General features: G+C 47.0%; 1 protein-coding gene across 1 annotated transcript in view; it reads right to left on the reverse strand.

Annotated features, from left to right (window-relative positions):
* The window catches only part of LOC141121791 (uncharacterized), a 428955-nt gene that overhangs the window by 272691 nt on the left and 133163 nt on the right, over positions 1-23101 (reverse strand). The gene's annotated exons all lie outside the window — the stretch shown is intronic.

A 23101-nucleotide genomic window follows, 5' to 3' on the forward strand; every position in this document is an offset into this window, starting at 1 on the left:
CAAAGGTTGTGTATGAGAAGCACTCTGGAGCACTATTGGAGAGATCAGAGGTATTGAAAATACCAGCGCTAACAGAAATTGTAAAAGGGACTGGTGTAAAGAAATGCATTGAAAAAGGTGTGTTGCAAGAACAGTCACTGTTGGAGTGTTGGACAACAGTGGGATGATGTGAAACTGTGGAAAGATCCCATAGAGAGTAACTGCTTGCCTGTGTGTGGTCCCTCTTCAGACACTGTCCTAGCAGGTGATGGGACCAGAGTTACTGGTGGTTTTGAACTGGGTAATTTTGGGAATGCAGTTGCCAGGGGTAACCACACAGGTAGTAGCAAGCCTGAAAAACAGATCATGTTGGGTGAAGGTCAATCCTTGGCAGATGGCATAGAAGTAGGCCACCTACAGTCCTGGGAGAGTAGGTCTGAGCGAGGTGAAAAAAAAAGGAGGACCCCAAAGATCAGGAAGAAATGCTCATGGAAGCACACCCAGAAAAAGAGGTGGGTGGAGTGCCCCTTTAGGAAGAAGGGTTTTGTATTTCTCCCTCGGGTGTGTAACAGGGGGGTGATATGTGGAGATGCGACCCCGTGCATATGAGCAGTGTACACCTGATTTTGTCAGGAATGCTAATTACCCACCTGTGGGCTGGCTCCACAAACATCCCAGGAATAGAGCTCAGGGCTCATCCTTGGAGACATCTCCACCCGGCAGACAGGAGTTCTGGCCTAGAAGTCAGGAGAGAGCCAGTGCAGCACCAGGCTGTTAGCTGCAAGCACAGATGTGCTGAGTGTCAAGTCTGGGACAGACAGACCAAGGTCTAAGGTGTAAGGCCTGAGCAGGAGAGTTGTGTTTTTAGCCAGGAAGGCTGAATGCCATTTGTTCTTAAGCAGGACTGTAATGCTGAATACCCCTGTGAGGGAAATTGCTGTTTATTTTTGAACTGTCTGATTTTTTTAAATAAAAGTGGGCTGCCATGCCCTTGAAAATGCAGTCAGGACTGACACGATTTCTTCAATTCGCATGCACCCCTAGAGCTTAATCACCCCAACATCTTACAATATATATATACACACACATACACAATAGACATGGTGTGGGGACATGATTACTGTCTTGGGGGTCTGATCGAGGAAGGAGAAAGTCAAAAATCTTCTTCATTCCCCCGGGATTCTCTTTTCTCTCCCCGATTCACCACCTCTGAGCTGGTGAATCTGGGAGGGAGAATTCTGACAGATGTCACCAGTGAAGTGCTCAAAATTGCACCTTCATAAACTGGCCGTTTCTGTGTCAGTCAATCACAGCTTCGCTGTGTGCGGAGATCATTGGCGGAGAAGATGTTCTCCCCCCATCATCTCTGTTTCATAAACTGTTAATGAACTGAGATCAGCGGCGATCCACAGTGTCTAGAATGGAAAGAAAACTCCACCCAGTGGCAGTAATTAGTAGAGGCAGCAGTTCTTTTGGTTTTTCGTTGTTAGTATTTACTTTGCGCGGAATCATTTACATTTCCTACCACAGTGTCTACACACAATGCCCCCACAGTAAAACACATCTGTCCCAGTGATCAACATCTGCACACATCTGTCCCAGTAAAACACATCTGCACACATCTGTCCCAGTGATCAACGTCTGCACACATCTTTCCCAGTAATCAACATCTGCACACATCTGTCCCAGTGATCTACATCTGCACACATCTGTCCCAGTGATCAACGTCTGCACACATCTGTTCCAGTGATCAACATCTGCACACATCTGTCCCAGTGATCTACATCTGCACACATCTGTCCCAGTGATCAACGTCTGCACACATCTGTTCCAGTGATCAACATCTGCACACATCTGTCCCAGTGATCTACATCTGCACACATCTGTCCCAGTGATCAACATCTGCACACATCTGTCCCAGTGATCAACGTCTGCACACATCTGTCCCAGTGATCAACATCTGAAACAGTGCAACTTCTAAAAATTTACTTTGACCCTTACTAAATACCTTTGACTGTCTTCTTTAAAAAAAATTGTCATTTATGTATATTACATATAAAAATTATGAAATTAGGATTAATAATGTTTACATCCAATAGGATTCATCACCTCTAATTCCTTTGAATTTATCTTCTTCGGAATGTTCTCAAGAATCCTCTGGAAGCAGTAATTTGGTAGGATCCAGTTTATTACAGAATTTTAATTTTTTATTTTAAATTTTTATTTCTAAAAAATGTATGTATAAATACATTTTTTAAAGGAATTTAATTGTTTCCCATAATCCATATCTCACAATTATTTATTTTAAGGTCAATTTAGGGCATTATCATGATTGATGGTAGATGCACACATAACTTTTATGCAATTTATTGTAACTTTTTTTTTAAATAATGCTTGTCACAATTTGACTCACGTACTTATTACCATTATGTTATCATTCTATTAAAGGTGACTGAAATGGGTTATAAAGTAAACCAATAATCATTCACATTAGGGGGTTGGGGGCAGAGTATATGTAGGCCCTGCTATTAACCACTCCAGCCTGATTATGATAAGCACCACACCAGCAAACGCCAAAAAATAAAAAAGGACAGGGTTATGATTAGGAGGCCCTTTTACAAATCAACATGTGGACATGGGGCTAGGTGAGCACACAGTGACCCAAAAAAAACAACTAAACATGTTGAGGGAGGGGGCGTGGCCTGGCCTGGCATGGTGTGAGCAGTGCTAGTCGGGAGCTCCGCTTGTACAATCTCTGTCGCTTGGGCTAATAACGCTTTCCTCACCCTCCAAACACAGCATCTACCCTCCCACACCTTCAGCTGTCATGTTGCCACCAAAAAAGGTGACAGACATGATCGCGAAGTTGGATAAGTAGGGGCTCAAGGAGAAGGGGGCTCCGGGGGAAAATGGCGCTGACGCGCCTCCCCACATAGACTTGGCCAAGGAGGACACAGCCCGTGTCCTCAAGGCGATCTCAGACTGCAAAAGCACACTAACGTGCAAGATCGAAGGAGTTAAGATCGAGGTGTCCCTGATCCGTCAGGACCTGTATCAGCCGCGTGGAAGACGAAGTACTGCCATTGCAGATTGCTACTGAAAGGATCCAACACCAGTTGAACGCTGTGCTATCCAAACAGGAAGATATGGAAAACAGGCTCCTACACTGCAACCTGCAATTTGTGGGGCTGCCTGAAGGAGCGGAGGGAGCCGACCCCTCCTCATTCCTGGAAAACCTGCTTATCTCAACCTTCGACAGGCCTGCATTTTCTACCTCCTTCGTAGTTGAACGAGCTCACCGCCTGGTCACTAGACCCCCTCCCCAGGGCACACCTCCCCGCACCTTCATCGCAAAGCTTTTGAACTTCAGGGACCGTGATGCTATCCTCTGCCTCACCAGAGTGAAGGGCAACATCCCCTTCAAGAACGGCGAGATAAAGTTATTCCCAGATTTCTCCGCAGAGGTCCAGAAGAAGAGGGCGCACTTTACAGAAGCCAAGCGGCAACTCAGAATCTGACACTACTCATATACCATGCTATTCCCCCGCCAGGCTTCGTGTCGTGGGAGAAGACCGGGTGCATTTCTTTGACACGCAGGAGGCTGTTTTCGCCTGGATATAGGATTGAGCGGCACCCAACCCGGCACCTGCATAAGACCCAACTCGCACGGGACATTCACCTTCTAGACCATGCAGAGAGGGGCGATATGCTGGACACCTAATCCATCTGGATAATGTGGCTTGCCACTGTAAACTAGATCCCCAGCCCAATATCACACAAGAATCTGTGACCCCCCCTCCCCTGAACAAAACTCTTGCTTCACGCCATACATCCCCATTTATCTAAACCGTTCATTATACCCCTACCTTCCCCCCCTCCTCAATTAAGCCTCTGCTGGTAGGAAGTGACTAAGGCCTCAAACACTTGAACATTTCAAGCCGCCACCCACTATGATGCCCGGGACATGGATGCACATCCCTATATCCTTTTGTCTCCCCCCTGCATACTATCCTGGAAGTCCTACACCGGGGATCACACTTCTCACGCTGCTGCATGTTTTTCAGCAGATGTTCATCCCCCTAGCTATGGGAGTCCTAATAGACCCCGTTGTTCTAATTAGCAAACGTAATGTTTGTAATGCAACTCAAGTAATGTTTCCCTGGCCTGGCTGGATGCATCAGATAACCTCCGGAAAATACCCTGGATGATGCTTATCCAGCCAGGCCAGAGTGTTCGTTCAAGTTTACTTAATGTTTTCATGCAGGTTAATTGTTCTGCAAACAGTAGATGTGAAGAAGAGCTATAAATGTCGGTATATGGAAGGAAATATCATGTGTATGCAATATACTGGGGCTTGCTCTGCTGCCATGCTCTTTAGACCCCTGCAAACCGTATACCTATATCCTGCCTACGCCGAGTTCCGCATACGACATCCCACGCTCTCACAGTTGGAGAGTGGATATGTGCTGTCGTGTGCGGCTATGGACCGGCGCGGACACTAATAGTCTGACTCTTGAGTCATGCCTAACATAAAATGCATTACATGGAATGTTCGTGGCATCAGAGCTAAGCCTAAGAGAAATGCTGCACTATCCTACCTCAAGGCACAACAAGCAGATATCATGGTGTTGGTTGAAACTCATCTCACAGGCCAGTTAATGCTAGCCATCAAGAAACCCTGGGTGGGGTGGCTTTATCAAGCCCCCCACACTGCTAACTCTAGGGGGTTTGCAATACTAGTGGCCAAAACCACGCAATTCTCATTATTGACACTCAGATCTGATCCACAGGGTAGGTTCCTATTCTTGCATGCTAGGCTGAATGGACTAGAACTCTTAATAATGGCAATTTACATACCGCCTCATTTTTAATTTAATGTACTGACAGAGGACTTAGCATTTATGTCCCTATGCCCGACTATTCTGGCAATATGGATGGGCGACTTTAATGCTGTGATTGACACAGGTTTAGACAGACTTGCCTCAGTACCTCCTAACAACCCCACCTACTCCCACACAAGATTTGGAAAACTCCTTAACAAACTCGCTCTGGTGGATACCTGGAGACATAGCCACCCACAGGACAAAGTGTTCTCATGCTTCTCAGTAACGCACAATACCATGTCATGAATAGATTTAATTCTAATATCCCACTCCCTTCTGCCACTTCTTGGTGATGTGGGATTTAGCTCACACATACTGTCTGACCATGCTCCCTACTGGATAGAACTCCGACTTGACTCCCCCCCAACTCCTGGAAACTTAACCCTTTTTTGTTGTCAGTGGTTCCAGGCATAGAGGGAGCTTGAGACTAATGGGAATTTTTTTTCTGAACCAATAGGGACTCAGCCCCACTTGATACTATTTGGGACTCATTTAAATCCCACGTCCGCATGATACTCTCCCAACATATTTCCAGATATAGGAAGACCTCTTCCCAGGTTGTCAGACAGGTGGAACTAAAACTGGCAGAAGTAGAGAAATTTTTTCCAACAATCCCTCATCAGATATGGCCAACCAGCTGAAACTACAGGCCCGGGTGGTGAATAGTCTCCACTTTGAAAAAGCAGAGAGGAAAATATTCTATAGTAAACAAAGGATGTATGAATGTGGGGAGCGGGCGGGGCACCTATTGGCCTACCTGGCACATCTGGAGCATAGACCACCTGCTGTGGTCTCCCTACGAAACACAGCTGACCAACTGATTAGTGACCAAGACACGGTGGCCGGTGAGTTCCGTTCGTTCTTTCCATCCCTATATTCATCCACCACCAATAACCCCAAGGAGGATTTAGTGGTACTTTTAGCTAATATTGTTCTCCCTAAACTAACGCAATTCCAGACCGAGATGTTGGAAGCTCCCATCTCCAAGGAGGACATTGTGGAGGCAATGTCCCGCCTCGCCACCTCTAAGGCCCCTGGCTCAGATGGTCTTCCTCTTGAATTTTACATGACTTATAGTGAGACTCTAGTCCCCAAATTACATGAACTGTTCACCCACATATTTAAATGCGGTTCCCTACCAAAATCGATGGGTGAAGCCTTTATTGTACTTATACCCAAACCAGGCAAGATTTGGAACTCCCTGAGTCATATCGCCCAATATCCCTTCTTCAACTAGACATTAAGATCTTGGCCAAGGCCCTGGCACTGAGACTGAATAAGGTGATCCTGACTCTAATCCACCCGGACCAGAGTGGGTTTAAGCCTGCAAAAAACAAGGCATTTAACCTGCGCAGATTGTATTTGAAACCTGCAGGCTGGACACAACCGGATAGGCTCCAGAGTCATGGTGTCCTTAGATGCTGCAAAGGCATTTGACTATGTAAAGTAGGACTAACTGAGAGTGCCTAGCTCGGTTTGGTTTCGGACCCAGGTTTATTAAATGGATCCAGTTTTTGTATCAGGATCCTGGCACCAGGGTCTTGGTCAATGGAAAAATCTCTGACACCCTCCCCCTCTCCAGAGGCACGTGTCAAGGCTGTCCCCTATCCCCTCTATTATATGCCCTAGCGGTAGGACCCCTGGCAACATCACTACGCACACACCCTGGGATCAGGGGTCTACGTTGAGGACAACTGATAGAAACAGTCAGCTTGTATGCAGACGATATGTTACTTTATCTAGAAAATGCAAGTCCTTCGCTGACGATGGCACTAGACATAATACAACAATTTGGACGATTCTCAGGCCTAAAAATTAATTGGGACAAATCCCAGATCCTCCCTCTCGACATATGGGCCCCCACGGAGACCCAGGCCTCCTCCCCCTTAATTCGTGTTAGCTCTATGAAATATCATCAATAGTATGTAAACTCTTGGAGGGGATGATAAGGGACTATATACAAGATTTTAGTAATAAGAACAATATCATTAGCAGTAATCAGCATGGATTCATGAAGAATCGTTCTTGCCAAACCAATCTATTAACCTTCTATGAGGAGGTGAGTTGCCATCTAGATAAAGGAAGGCCCGTAGACGTGGTGTATCTGGATTTTGCAAAAGCATTTGACACAGTTCCCCATAAACGTTTACTGTACAAAATAAGGTCCGTTGGCATGGACCATAGGGTGAGTACATGGATTGAAAACTGGCTACAAGGGCGTGTTCAGAGGGTGGTGATAAATGGGGAGTACTCAGAATGGTCAGGGGTGGGTAGTGGGGTTCCCCAGGGTTCTGTGCTGGGACCAATCCTATTTAATTTGTTTATAAACGACCTGGAGGATGGGATAAACAGTTCAATCTCTGTATTTGCAGACAATACTAAGCTAAGCAAGGCAATAACTTCTCCGCAGGATGTGGTAACCTTGCAAAAAGACCTGAACAAATTAATGGGGTGGGCGACTACATGGCAAAGGAGGTTCAATGTAGAAAAATGTAAAATAATGCATTTGGGTGGCAAAAATATGAATGCAATCTATACACTGGGGGGAGAACCTCTGGGGGAATCTAGGATGGAAAAGGACCTGGGGGTCCTAGTAGATGATAGGCTCAGCAATGGGATGCAATGCCAAGCTGCTGCTAATAAAGCAAACAGAATATTGGCATGCATTAAAAGGGGGATCAACTCCAGAGATAAAACGATAATTCTCCCGCTATACAAGACTCTGGTCCGGTCGCACCTGGAGTATGCTGTCCAGTTCTGGGCACCAGTCCTCAGGAAGGATGTACTGGAAATGGAGCGAGTACAAAGAAGGGCAACAAAGCTAATAAAGGGTCTGGAGAATCTTAGTTATAAGGAAAGGTTGCGAGCACTGATCTTATTCTCTCTGGAGAAGAGACGCTTGAGAGGGGATATGATTTCAATTTACAAATACTGTACTGGTGACCCCACAATAGGGATAAAACTTTTTCGCAGAAGAGAGTTTAATAAGACTTGTGGCCACTCATTACAATTAGAAGAAAAGAGGTTTAACCTTAAACTACGTAGAGGGTTCTTTACTGTAAGAGCGGCAAGGATGTGGAATTCCCTTCCACAGGCGGTGGTCTCAGCGGGGAGCATTGATAGCTTCAAGAAACTATTAGATAATCACCTGAATGACATACAGGGATATGTTGGACTTGATGGACATGTGTCTTTTTTCAACCTCACCTACTATGTAACTATGTAACTATCTTGGTATTACAATAACTCGCTCCACAGAAGTATGTTAAACTGAACATAGAACCCCTGCTCACGATCATAAAAACAAAAACACAGACGTGGTCCAGACTGCATCTGGGTGTTATGGGCCGCGTGAACTTAATTAAAATTATTCTATTACCCAAATTTCTATACGTCCTATCGCATGCTCCGATGTACATACCCCTGAGGATCTTTAAATCCATAGAAGCCATCCTAAACTCATTTGTGTGGGGTAAAACCCGTTACAAACTGTCCTGGCAAGTGCTGAAGAACCCAACAGATTTAGGGGGCACAGCACTGCCAGACTTTAACCTATATTACCTGGCAGCGCAATTATAGCTTTCGGACTAGTCACCACCTCCCACTATTTATCATCATTTGGGACTTTTATCTCTTGGCAAACATTGGCAGCGAGATTGTGATACCATCGCGTTGGTTCTCGGCGACAGGGTACTGTGCATGTCGCGCTGGCTCACTGATCGGGAAAGGAAAACGTTGTTTTCCTTTCGCGATGAGTGACAGGCAGTGCTGACAGCTGTCTGGTATGAATCCTGAGGGGGAACGCCGCGCCAAATTTTAAATGAAAAAAATGGCGTGGGTTCCCCCCCAGGGGCATACCAGGCCCTTAAGTCTGGTATGGATTGTAAGGGATTGTAAGGGGAACCCCCTACACCGAAAAATTGGCGTGGGGGTCCCCCCAAAATCCATACCAGACCCTTATCCGAGCATGCAGCCCGGCCGGCCAGGAAAGGGGGTGGGGACGAGTGAGCGCCCCCCCTCCTGAGCTGTACCAGGCCGCATGCCCTCAACATGGGGGGGTGGGTGCCTTGGGGAGGGGGGCACGCTGCGGGCCCCCCTACCCCAAAGCACCTTGTCCCCATGTTGATGAGGACAAGGGCCTCTTTCCGACAACCCAGGCCGTTGGTTGTCGGGGTCTACAGGCGGGGGGGCTTATCGGAATCCGGGAGCCCCCTTTAATAAGGGGGCCCCCAGATCCCGGCTCCCCACCCTGTGTGAATGAGTATGGGGTCATGATACCCCTACCCTTTCACCTAGGGAAAAGCGTCAATAAAAAAAAAACACAGTACACAAATTTTAAGAGTAATTTATTTAATAGGCAGCTCTGGGGTCTTCTTCCGACTTCGGGTGTCTCCTTCCAACTTCTCCCGGTGTTTGGCCTCTTCTCCCGGTGTTCCGCCTCTTCTCCCGGGCCCCGCTGCTATCTTCTTCCAGCTCTTTTGCCAGCGAGGAGCCCGGTCTGCTGCCGCTGTCTCTTTCGCCGCTGTCTTGTCGCCGTCTCGTCGCTGTCTCTTCGCTTCTTCTCTTCTTCCGATGTTGACACGACGCTCTCTCCGGCTGGAATGCTTTGTGCGAGCTGCGGAGCCATTTATATACGCGGTGACCCCGCCCCCTTGTGACGTCATGGTCCCAGCATGCGCAGGGACTCTGGCATCATAAGGGGGCGTGACCCCAGAGTCCCTGCGCATGCTGGGACCATGACGTCACAAGGGGGCGGGGTCACCGCCTATATAAATGGCTCCGCAGCTTGCACAAAGCATTCCAGCCGGAGAGAGCGTCGTGTCAACATCAGAAGAAGAGAAGAAGCGACGAGACAGCGGTGAGACAGCGGCGACAAGACAGTGGCAGCAGACCGGGCCCCTCGCTGGCAAAAGAGCTGGAAGAAGATAGCAGCGGGGCCCGGGAGAAGAGGCGGAACACCGGGAGAAGAGGCCGAACACCGGGAGAAGTCGAAAGGAGACACCCGAAGTCGGAAGAAGACCCCGGAGCTGCCTAATAAATAAATTACTCTTAAAATCTGTGTACTGTGTTTTTTTTTTATTGACGCTTTTCCCTAGGTGAATGGGTAGGGGTACCATGTACCCCATACTCATTCACACAGGGTGGGGGGCCAGGATCTGGGGGCCCCCTTATTAAAGGGGGCTCCCGGATTCCGATAAGCCCCCCGCCCGCAGACCCCGACAACCAACGGCCAGGGTTGTCGGGAAGAGGCCCTTGTCCTTATCAACATGGGGACAAGGTGCTTTGGGGTGGGGGGGCCCCGCAGGGCGCCCCCCTCCCCCAAGGCACCCACCCCCTCATGTTGAGGGCATGCGGCCTGGTGCGGCTCGGGGGGGGGACGCTCGCTGGTCCCCATCCCCTTTTCTGGCCGGCCGTGCTGCGTGCTCGGATAAGGGTCTGGTATGGATTTTGGGGGGACCCCCACGCCGATTTTTCGGCGTAGGGGGTTCCCCTTACAATCCATACTAGGCCTAAGGGCCTGGTATGCCCCTGGGGGGAACCCACGCCGGTTTTTTCATTTAAAATTTGGCAAGGCGTTCCCCCTCAGGATTCATACCAGACAGCTGTCAGCACTGCCTGTCACTCATCGCGAAAGGAAAACAAAGTTTTCCTTTCCCGATCAGTGAGCCATCTCGGCGCTGGCTCCCGCAACGGGGCTCACAGGTGTCAAATCCCGCTGAGAAATGCGGCGAGATTGACACAATATCGCGGTCACCTACTGTAGCTCCTGGTTGCTCAGTGGATTGCAGGTGACTATGTAAGTTTTTTTTGTTTCATTGTATTGTGAGTGAACAGGACCATTTTTTTTCAGCTGCAACTTTGAATAAACGTATTCGTTATTTGATATAATTTTTTATCTGTTGCGGACTGTTTTCTCAAACCCATTGAGTGCTGGATTTTTTTTTGTGTTTCTATTGTTTATTACTACTACGATAGTCATTCTTAATACTTAAAACTAGAGTATTTTTCAATAATGACTTGAGGTTTAGAGGGACAGCTAAAAGTGGGATCTTAGCAGTTTCTGGGTGTAACTTACTACAAATCAAGCATTTTTCATATGCTGACTCTCTAGCATAAGCATATTTAAATTTTAACAGTAACATTTTTCCAGAAAAACCCATTTCTTTGATCAATTCATTAGAGACATCTCTTTTACTGTGATCTTTGGGGTGAAAGTCAGTATGGTTGGTGTGTACTTCGCTTTTACCACATATGAGTTTCAAGGCTCCTAAGTCATCAGGATGATACATACAGTTAGTTGTTATCCACACTGGGACAAAGATCAGAAGTAGAAACATCACCAGAAGGCAAAAGGCCTTCCCAGAAGTCTGTGGTGAAATGAGTCACATCACTGTCCTATATTTCTATACTTGTCTTTTGAGGACTTAAAACACCTGCTTCGCCTCTTTTCAACCTTTCTTCAATTCCTGGGTTTAGATCAACCTTCTTTATCCTGCTGGCATGGATCCAGGTAGGACTTTCCTCGGTAAGTATGGCGGTCCTGGTGACGGCTACCACTTTGGTCAATGGTCCGAATGGAACCTCTTGTGGCTTTCGACCTTTCTGAAGCCTCTGGACCACAACTTGATCACCGACCTGGAACGGGAGGGTTGGTACCTGTGAAGAAGGAGAGGTGCGAGCTACTCTTCTTTTAACAAGAGTTTCAATCAGTTTTTTTTACATATTCTTCCTGTATCTGTTCCAAATCACCTTCCTCCACCATCAAAGGATGATTAGCCCACGGTGTGGGGAATGGCCTACCCATGAGTACCTCAAAGGGGGAATAACCCGTCACACCGTGAGGGGTCATTCTGATTTCAGCTAATACAGCTGGGAGAACTTTTCTCCATTTGCCAAAATTCCCACCCGTAGCTTTCCTTATCCTGTCTTTTATTGTTCTATTCATTCTTTCTACAATCACTGAACTCTGTGGATGGTAGGGGAGATGAAATTTCCAGTCTATGTTTAGTACTTTTACAAGATCTTGGCAGATTTTAGCTGTGAAGGCTGGGCCATTGTCTGAATTTATTTGTAATGGACATCCCCACCTAGGAATAATTTCCTGTGTGAGGATCTTCATCACAGTTTGTGTGTTTTCATTGTTGGTGACAAAGATTTCTGGCCAGCGTGACATCATGTCCACTATGACCAAAAGGTATTGTTGTTTCTTTCCTTCTTTGGGCATATGTGTAAAGTCTGTAAATGGGTAAACGGTGTTGTTGGGTACTCAAGATGTTCATGTTTTGATTTCTTTGGGTTTGTTGGATTGTTCCTAATGCAAGTGCACATCTCTGTACAAAAGCTTTGACTAGATTAGGTAGTCCTGCAATGAAAAAATCTGCATCTAGGAGTTCACATGTGGCCTGCCAGCCCTTGTGACCCAGTCCATGGTATTGTGCAATGAACAGGGGGGTGCTAAAAACAGGAATACACGGTCTCCCCTCTTGGCAGATTAATCCTGTTTTAGGATCCTTTTGCACCATTCCATCACAGTTCCATTGCGCAATATCATCAGGGGTGGCAAAAGCCTGCATTTCCGTGAGCCAATGTGTCTCTTTCAGGGAACATGGCTGAGGTGTTAGCATGGGCATTTGAGTGTCTGCCTTTTGTGTAGATGCAGCTTCTTTGGTAATTCTGTCAGCTAGTGCATTCCCTTTGGCTATATCAGTCATTTGGCCTGTATGTGCCTTACAGTGCATAATAGCTAGTTTTGAAGGCAACTGAATTGCATCTAGTAATGCTGTGACTAGGTCAGAGTGTGAGATGCTCTTTCCATCTGCTGCCACATATCCTCTGCGCAGCCATATTACACCATGGTCCCAGACCACACCATGAGCATATCTGGAATCGGTGTAAATGTTTACCTCTTTTCCTGCAAACAGCATGGGTTAATGCTCTCAGTTCAGCAGCTTGTGCAGACTGATAGGGTATTGGATTGGCCTCGAGGACAGTATCCGGCAGTTGGACCACAGCATATCCCGCATGATAGACATTATCACTTGGTCTGCTGCAAGAGCCATCAACAAAAACTGTTTGTGCAGTAGGGATTGGTACTGAAAGCATATCTGCTCTAGGTGAAGTGTCCTGATGTATTGATTGTGTACAATCATGAGGTGGTGGTAAGTCATCCTGTTCTCCTTTAAGACCTAATAAGGAATTCAAAATTGGAGCTGGGCCAGAGTTTATGTTTGAACTTTTTATTTTTAGGTTTGGATTGGACAGGAGATAGGACAGGGTGACTTCATACCCACTCAGTCTTTGTGCTGACATATGCTGAGTATGTAAAGTTTTGAGGAGTGTGGTATGTAAGGTAGTGTCATGACCCAAGGTAAAAGGTGTTGCCATCTCTACAACCATTGCACAAGAAGCCAAGGCTCTGAGACACGCGGGCATGCCTTGAACCTGTACTGGAACCTCCATTGAGAAAAAAACTACAGGGCGTAGTCTCCCACCATGTTCCTGGGCCAGTACTCCCGCCATGGTTCTGCAATTTTCCCTGGCAAACAAGTGAAACATTTTGCCATATTCAGGGAGGACAAGGCTCGGGCTGGTAACCATTGCACATTTCAACATGGCAAAAGCATTTAACATTTCATCAGACCATTTTACAATATCAGACATTTCAGAGGGGGTTGCTTGTCTCAATATATTGTCATAGAAAGAACAGTCAGGTATCCATTGGCGGCAGTAACCAATCATTCCAAGAAAGGTAAGCGTCTTTCTTGGTAAGTGGGCAGGGCAGACCCACTAGAGCGGCAGCTCTTTTGTGACTGACTTTCCTAACTCCCAGAGACAGCACAAACCCTAGGTGCTCAACCTCCTGTTTACACCATTGTAACTTTTTCTTAGACACTTTGTGACCACATACATGTAACCATTTCAATAAGGATAGGCTTGGCAGTCCTCCTCTGAAGAACTACAAATCAAAAGATCATCAACATATTGCAACAGTACAGAACCATGAGGGGCAGTCCAAGGCCTGAGGGTGGCTTGGAGTACTATAGAATAGACCACAGGTGAGTCTATGTAACCCTGGGGCATTCTACACCATGTAAACAGGCGATTGTGTTGGTCAATCGACACAGTAAAAGCAAAGAGTGGCCGTGTCTCTTTGTCTACAGGGACGGAGAAAAAAAAAATTCTTTAAATCAAACACAGTAAAACACTTGGCTGTTGCTGGAATGGAGGACAGGAGTGATGGAACATCAGGTACAATGGGTGCTATTGGGAGTATGAGGTAATTTATGACCCTCAAGCCCTGTACAAACCTGAAGGAGCCATCCGGCTTCTTTACAGGGTTAAGAGGTGTGCTGTATAGAGAAATAATTTCTTCCAGGATCCCATCCTGCAGAAACTTTTTCACCATTGGCACTATGCCATCCATCTTTTCCTTAGAGAATGGATATTGTTTGTGATAGATAGGAAATGCAACTTCTTTGAGAGTGGCTTTGTATGGTGTGCATGAAATAAGTCCTACATCCAGATCTGATGTAGACCAGACCTGGGGGTCTATATCCTCAAAATCTTCTTCACTACTTTGTTGTGACAGCATCAATAAACCTGGTTTACATGCTACTATAGTGATTTTATCTGAGGAAATGTCTAGACCTCCTTCTGAGTTGGTTCTAATTGTGATTTCTAGTGGCCCAAACATTTACAGATGTATCCAGTAGTGCCTGGATGCCCTTCTCCTCTTCCTCTGCTCAGCCAATTGCTCCTACATAAGCATCATCTGCAGGAGGCCAAACATGAGATAAAGCCTGGTAAAAGAATCCATCATGCCGCCTTCCCAGATATATTGGAGGATACACAGGAAACATTCACCATGACAAGCCACACCTCAAAGTTTTTATTTCCTGTAATTACATAGTTACATAGTTACATAGTTACATAGTAGGTGAGGTTGAAAAAAGACACAAGTCCATCAAGTCCAACCTATGTGTGTGATTATGTGTCAGTATTGCATTGTATATCCCTGTATGTTGTGGTCATTCAGGTGCTTATCTAATAGTTTCTTGAAGCTATCAATGCTCCCCGCTGAGACCACCGCCTGTGGAAGGGAATTCCACATCCTTGCCGCTCTTACGGTAAAGAACCCTCTACGTAGTTTAAGATTAAACCTCTTTTCTTCTAATTTTAATGAGTGGCCACGAGTCTTGGTAAAATCTCTTCTGCGAAAAAGTTTTATCCCTATTGAGGGGTCACCAGTCCGGTATTTGTAAATTGAAATCATATCCCCTCTCAAGCGTCTCTTCTCCAGAGAGAATAAGTTCAGTGCTTGCAACCTTTCCTCATAACTAAGATCCTCCAGACCCTTTATTAGCTTTGTTGCCCTTCTTTGTACTCGCTCCATTTCCAGTACATCCTTCCTGAGGACTGGTGCCCAGAACTGGACCGCATACTCTAGGTGCGGCCGGACCAGAGTCTTGTAGAGCGGGAGAATTATCGTTTTATCTCTGGAGTTGATCCCCCATTTAATGCATGCCAATATTCTGTTTGCTTTGTTAGTAGCAGCTTGGCATTGCCTGCCATTGCTGAGCCTATCATCCACTAGGACCCCCAGGTCCTTTTCCATCCTAGATTCCCCCAGAGGTTCTCCCCCCAGTGTATAGATTGCATTCATATTTTTGCCACCCAAATGCATTATTTTACATTTTTCTACATTGAACCTCATTTGCCATGTAGTCGCCCACCCCATTAATTTGTTCAGGTCTTTTTGCAAGGTTTCCACGTCCTGCGGAGAAGTTATTGCCCTGCTTAGCTTAGTATCGTCTGCAAATACAGAGATTGAACTGTTTATCCCATTCTCCAGATCGTTTATGAACAAATTAAATAGGATTGGTCCCAGCACAGAACCCTGGGGCACCCCACTACCCACCCCTGACCATTCTGAGTACTCCCCATTTATCACCATCCTCTGAACTCGCCCTTGTAGCCAGTTTTCAATCCATGTACTCACCCTATGGTCCATGCCAACAGACCTTATTTTGTACAGTAAACGTTTATGGGGAACTGTGTCAAATGCTTTTGCAAAATCCAGATACACCACGTCTACAGGCCTTCCTTTATCTAGATGGCAACTCACCTCCTCATAGAAGGTTAATAGATTGGTTTGGCAAGAACGATTCTTCATGAATCCATGCTGATTACTGCTAATGATATCGTTCGTATTACTAAAATCCTGTATATAGTCCCTTATCATCCCCTCCAAGAGTTTACATACTATCGATGTTAGGCTAACTGGTCTGTAATTCCCAGGGATGTATTTTGGGCCCTTTTTAAATATAGGTGCTACATTGGCTTTTCTCCAATCAGCTGGTACCATTCCAGTCAGTAGACTATCTGTAAAAATTAGGAACAACGGTCTGGCAATCACTTGACTGAGTTCCCTAAGTACCCTCGGATGCAAGCCATCTGGTCCCGGTGATTTATTAATGTTAAGTTTCTCAAGTCTAATTTTAATTCCGTCCTCTGTTAACCATGGAGGTGCTTCCTGTGTTGTGTCATGAGGATAAACACTGCAGTTTTGGTTACTGAAGCCCCCCGATTCACTCGTGAAGACTGAGGAGAAGAATAAATTCAATACCTTCGCCATCTCCCCATCCTTTGTAACCAGATGTCCTTCCTCATTCTTTATGGGGCCAATATGGTCTGTCCTCCCTTTTTTACTGTTTACATACTTAAAGAATTTCTTGGGATTTTTTTTGCTCTCCTCCGCTATGTGTCTTTCATGTTCTATCTTAGCTGTCCTAATTGCACCTTTACATATCCTGTTGCATTCTTTATAAAGTCTGAATGCTGAGGATGATCCCTCAACCTTGTATTTTTTGAAGGCCTTCTCCTTTGCTTTTATATGCATTTTTGGAGTTAAGCCATCCAGGACTTTTGTTCGCTCTTTTAAATTTATTACCCAATGGGATACATTGGCTAATGCCCTTATTTAATATGCTCTTAAAGCAAACCCATCTCTCCTCCGTATTCTTTGTTTCTAATATTTTATCCCAGTTTATGCCTTTTAGCAAGGTTTGTAGTTTAGGGAAGTTGGCTCTTTTGAAATTCAGTGTCTTTGTATTCCCTTTATGTTTCCTATTTGTGTGATTTATACTGAAACTAATTGACCTGTGATCACTGTTACCTAAATTGCCCCGCATGTTACCTAAATTGCCCCGCACAAAGTTTTTATTTCCTGTAATGTCACTTCCCTTTCAAAATAAAAAAATAGGCATCAGAGGAGCGGTTTTGACGAGCATCAAACGCTTAAAAACAGTGCATAAGGCATTTTTAACGCTTGTAAAAACACCCCATACAAAAGCTCATTGACGCCCATACTAACGCCATAAAACCACTATGGGAGCATCTGTTGAGCGTTAGACATTTAGACAAGTGTGAACAAGCCCTTATGGAAGTGATGCTGAACCTTGGCACCCCAGATGTTTTGGAACTACGTAGAGTGCATGAGCATCATGGGAAATGTAGTTCCAAAACATCTGGGGTGCCAAGGTTCACCATCATTGTCTTAGGGTCTCAAGAAATTAGATAGGCCGTCAGTACATCAGGTGTGATCAATTTTCAATGATTGGCACCATAGCTTGTGGACTCTATAACTTTCGCAGACCAAATAATATACCATATATACTCGAGTATAAGTCGTTCCGAGTATAAGTCGAGGCCCTAATTTACCACAAATAAATGGGAAAAACTTATTGACCCGAGTATAAGCCTAGGGTGAGAAATGCACAGCTACTATAAGTGGAAAAGAGGGTCAACAATGCCCATTTCATGCCTCACTGTGTCTATTTGCAGCCATAGGTCCCCCGAACTTCAAACTCGGTAGTTAAGGGTTCCTAGATGCCCCCTAGCTGCAGCCAAAATTTGGGGTCTCTGAACCCAAAGGGTCCCGAAATGACATTGCTGCAGATGGACACAGTTGACCGACTTTGGGGCCCCGTATCTCGGGGCCACTTAGTGCTAGGAACCCCAAAATTTGGTGTACAAACCCAGTGGAACTAGCACCATAAAATATCCAAAGCTGGGGTTTCTAGCACCAAGTGGCCCCGAGATACGGGGCCCCTAAAATCGGTTCAGAAAATGTCAAGCACTTTTCTGCAGCAGAGAATTACATTTTCCGAACCGGTTTTGGGGCCCCCATATCTCGAGCCACTTAGTGCTAAGGACTCCAGCTTTGGATATGTTATGGTACCAGTTCCACTGGGTTTTCACACCAAATTTGGGGTTCCTAGCACCAAATTCGGTTCAGAAAATGACATTTTTTGCTGCAGAAAAGTGCTTGACTCGAGTATAAGTCGAGGGGGGCACTTTCAGCACAAAAAAGTGTGCTGAAAAACTTGGCTTATACTCGAGTATATACGGTACACTGATTTGAGTTATTTTTACCAAAGATATGGAGCAGTATACATTTTGGCCAAAATTTATGAAGAAAAATTACTAATTTGCTAAATTTTATAACAGAAACAAAAAAAATGCATTTTTGTACAACATTTTCGGTCTTTTTTCATTTATACCGCAAAAAATGAAAAAACTCAAGGGGTGATCAAATACCACCAAAAGAAAGCTCAAAAAAAAGGACAAAAATTTCATATGGGTACAATGTTGCATGACTTTCAAAGTGTGAGAGCGCTGAAAGTTGAAAATTGGTCTGGTTAGGAAGGGGGTTTAAGTGCCCAGTGAGCAAGTGGTTAATAAAATTTTGAGTTTCCTAGACATTTGCGGTAATAGCGCGTGACATAAAAAATTGGAACTGCTTTCAGAAAATATATCATTTTTTCGGGGTTTTATGTAATCTTCAGGCCTAAAATGATTTTTTAACTCCTTCCCACCGGGCTTATAGTAAAATGACAGCCAGGCAGGGGTTCCATTATCCTGACTGGACATCATATGACGTCCAGAAGAATAAGCCATTCCGGCACACGGCGATCAGGAATGCGGTGTGTCACTCTGACACCCCGCATCTCCAATCAATCGTGTCCAATCAAAGCTAATCACATAGTAACCAGGAAGTGCCGGTTATCGGCTTTCCTTTATTCATGCTGACCAGGTATAAGTAGAGGAGAGGCAACAGCGGCTCTCCTGACATGGGGGATCTGCACTGATAAATCAGCATTGCTTATCAGTACAGGCCCATCAGCGATGATCACCAGTGCCCCGCCAGGTATGCCAATCAGTGCCCATCAGTGATGTGTCATGAGAGGGTTTACCCGTTGGTGGCGCTATCGGTCTCTTGGATCGCAGTACCAGTGTCCATCAGCAGGTGTCCTCCAACACCTAGGACCTGCAGTAAGAGGTCTTTCCTGCTGGTGGCACTGTTGCATCCTTGGGCCGTAGTACCGGTGTCAACCAGCGGGTGCACTCTGGCAGTGTGGAGCAAACAACACACACTGCGCTCAGCTGTGACATGAGGTCAATCACCACAGCCTTATAAATACCCGGCAAGCCCTCATAGGCTTGCCTTGGTATCTCTCTCTCCCTCCCTGCGTTCTGACCTTGCTGCCTGTTTGACCTTGAAGCCTGCATCTGCCTTGTCCTGATCTGATCCAATCCCTATCCTGAGACCTTCCCAGTCCTGTCCCTTCTGTTCCTGGCTACCTTGGATCCCTGCCCTGAACCCCATCCATCCATCCTCTCCTTGTCCTGTTCAGTTTCCCGTCCTTACCCTTTTGCTGACTTCCCTGTGTATGACCTTGGCTTGGCTTGTTTACGATTACGGTATCTCCATTTACCTATATATATTGTTGTTTGTAGTGGGTTGTTGTGTGGGTTTTTTGCACTATTTATATTCCTTTCACTTATCACTTGTTAATAAACACCATCTTTTCACTTACATGTGTTTCTGGTCTCCTCTGTGCAGTCCACACAGTCTGGTCTACTAGTCTCCTGACAGTATACCAAGGCCATCCCTGACCAGACGTGGCTGCACTGAGAAACCGTCCTGTTACGGTGGGCGCGCAAAATGGACTTTGATGAAATTGTCTATTATTCTCTGCTGGCGGCAGAGGATAATGAATATTGTTGTCAGACTCTTAAAGATTGGACCCGAGACCAACTGCTGGAAACGATACAAACCGCCCATTTACTTGTAGATCGAGGTCATATGTTATTTGAGGATGTTCAGCCTTTGATCCAATTATGTACAAGGTCAGCTTTGTCATGCATTCCCGAAGGTAGTGACGATTTCTCCCCTCCTTTCAGTTGTGACCAGGTTGAATCCCTGTTATGGTTGTTAGAGGATGATCCGGCTTCCTTTGATGAACATTATTCCGCTTGTTCCCAGCAGGTGTTATCCGATTGCATTTATTCAGTACAATCTTTGGTTAGTCAGGCTGTGTGTAAATCAGCGTTTGTTCAACCTTTGCTGCAGGCATGGTCAGATCTCCTGTCTTTAGCTAAACCACAATATTCCAGCCCTGCCATTAATCATCTACCTTCCAAGAAATCTATCTCCCCGTCACCTATGGCAACCTCAGCTACAACCCAGTTTAATCAGCTCCCTACCCAATACTACCACCCAGTCTCCAAGTGTCGCACCTATCCTGCCTTCAATTCACCTGTCTCTTCTCCTCCACCTGTAACGGTCCCACAAAACCCCTCTCTAGCTACAGTTCCTTGGTCTTCCTTCTGCCCAGCTACTTTCTTTTCTTACAGCCCTGCACCTACATACAAAACTGCACGGGCTAAACCAAAAAAGAAACAAAAATTCTTCCCGACCCACACCATCTTGCCAGTAACCCAACCTGCTCCCACTTTCCAGTCTGATGTTCCAGCCTTCCAGTCTGATGTTCCAGCCTTCCAGTCTGATGTTCCAGCTTTGCAGTCTGATGTTCCAGCTTTGCAGTCTGATGTTCCAGCTTTGCAGTCTGATGTTCCAGCTTTCCAGTCTGACGTTCCAGCTTTCCAGTCTGACGTTCCAGCTTTCCAGTCTGACGTTCCAGCTTTCCAGTCTGACGTTCCAGCTTTCCAGTCTGACGTTCCAGCCTTCCAGTCTGACTTTCCAGCTTTGCAGTCTGACGTTCCAGCTTTGCAGTCTGACGTTCCAGCTTTGCAGTCTGACGTTCCAGCTTTGCAGTCTGACGTTCCAGCTTTGCAGTCTGACGTTCCAGCTTTGCAGTCTGACGTTCCAGCTTTGCAGTCTGACGTTCCAGCTTTGCAGTCTGACGTTCCAGCTTTGCAGTCTGACGTTCCAGCTTTGCAGTCTGACGTTCCAGCTTTCCAGTCTGACGTTCCAGCTTTGCAGTCTGACGTTCCAGCTTTGCAGCCTGACGTCCCAGTTTCCCAGCCTGACGTCCCAGTTTTCCAGTCTGACGTTCCCGCTTTCCAGTCTGACGTTCCCGCTTTCCAGTCTGATGTTCCAGCTTTCCAGTCTGATGTTCCAGCTTTCCAGTCTGATGTTCCAGCTTTCCAGTCTGATGTTCCAGCTTTCCAGTCTGATGTTCCAGCTTTCCAGTCTGATGTTCCAGCTTTCCAGTCTGATGTTCCAGCTTTCCAGTCTGATGTCCGGGTGTCTGCCCTCCAGCCTGATGTCCGGGTGTCTGCCCTCCAGCCTGATGTCCGGGTGTCTGCCCTCCAGCCTGATGTCCGGGTGTCTGCCCTCCAGCCTGACGTTCCAGCTTCCCAGTCTGACGTTCCAGCTTCCCAGTCTGACGTTCCAGCTTCCCAGTCTGACGTTCCAGCTTCCCAGTCTGACGTGCCAGCTTCCCAGTCTGACGTGCCAGCTTTCCAGTTTGACGTGCCAGCTTTCCAGTTTGACGTGCCAGCCTCCCAGCCTGATGTCTTGAAGCTTGCCTTCCAGCCTGATGTCTTGATGCCTACCTACCAGTCTGATGTGCCAGTCTCCCAGATTGATGTGCCAGCTTCCCAGTCTGATGTGCCAGCTTCCCAGATTGATGTGCCAGCTTCCCAGACTGATGTGCCAGCTTCCCAGACTGATGTGCCAGCTTCCCAGTCTGATGTGCCAGCTTCCCAGTCTGACGTGCCAGCTTCCCAGTCTGACGTGCCAGCTTCCCAGTCTGACGTGCCAGCTTCCCAGACGGATGTGCCAGCTTCCCAGATTGATGTGTCTGCTGCCCAGCTCAAGTGGTTCCTGTCTGCTGCCCAGCTCAAGTGGTTCCTGTCGTCTGCTGCTCAGCTCAAGTGGTTCCTGTCATCTGCTGCCCAGCTCAAGTGGTTCCTGTCGGCTGCTGCCCAGCTCAAGTGGTTCCTGTCGGCTGCTGCCCAGCTCAAGTGGTTCCTGTCGGCTGCTGCCCAGCTCAAGTGGTTCCTGTCGGCTGCTGCCCAGCTCAAGTGGTTCCTGTCGGCTGCTGCCCAGCTCAGGTGGTTCCTGTCGTCTGCTGCCCAGCTCAAGTGGTTCCTGTCGTCTGCTGCCCAGCTCAAGTGGTTCCTGTCGTCTGCCGCCCAGCTCAAGTGGTTCCTGTCGGCTGCCGCCCAGCTCAAGTGGTTCCTGTCGGCTGCCGCCCAGCTCAAGTGGTTCCTGTCGGCTGCCGCCCAGCTCAAGTGGTTCCTGTCGGCTGCCGCCCAGCTCAAGTGGTTCCTGTCGTCTGCCGCCCAGCTCAAGTGGTTCCTGTCGTCTGCCGCCCAGCTCAAGTGGTTCCTGTCGTCTGCCGCCCAGCTCAAGTGGTTCCTGTCGTCTGCGGCCCAGCTCAAGTGGTTCCTGTCGTCTGCCGCCCAGCTCAAGTGGTTCCTGTCGTCTGCCGCCCAGCTCAAGGGGTTCCTGTCTGCTGCCCAGCTCAAGGGGTTCCTGCCCGCTGCCCAGCCCAATGACTCTGACATACCCACCGTCCAGTTTGATGTACCCGATGCCCGGCCTGATGTGCCCTCATCTGTTCGGTTGGAGGCCATGAACTTTGGACAGATGCACCTTGTTGGAGCGTCCGGAGGCCGCTCCTTTAGGGGGGGGTACTGTCATGAGAGGGTTTACCCATTGGTGGCGCTTTCGGTCTCTTGGATCGCAGTACCAGTGTCCATCAGCAGGTGTCCTCCAACACCTAGGACCTGCAGTAAGAGGTCTTTCCTGCTGGTGGCACTGTTGCATCCTTGGGCCGTAGTACCGGTGTCAACCAGCTGGTGCACTCTGGCAGTGTGGAGCAAACAACACACACTGCGCTCAGCTGTGACATGAGGTCAATCACCACAGCCTTATAAATACCCGGCAAGCCCTCATAGGCTTGCCTTGGTATCTCTCTCTCCCT

This window comes from Aquarana catesbeiana, unplaced genomic scaffold (genome assembly GCF_042186555.1).
Source record: "Aquarana catesbeiana isolate 2022-GZ unplaced genomic scaffold, ASM4218655v1 unanchor232, whole genome shotgun sequence".
NCBI classification, from domain to species: Eukaryota; Metazoa; Chordata; class Amphibia; order Anura; family Ranidae; genus Aquarana; species Aquarana catesbeiana.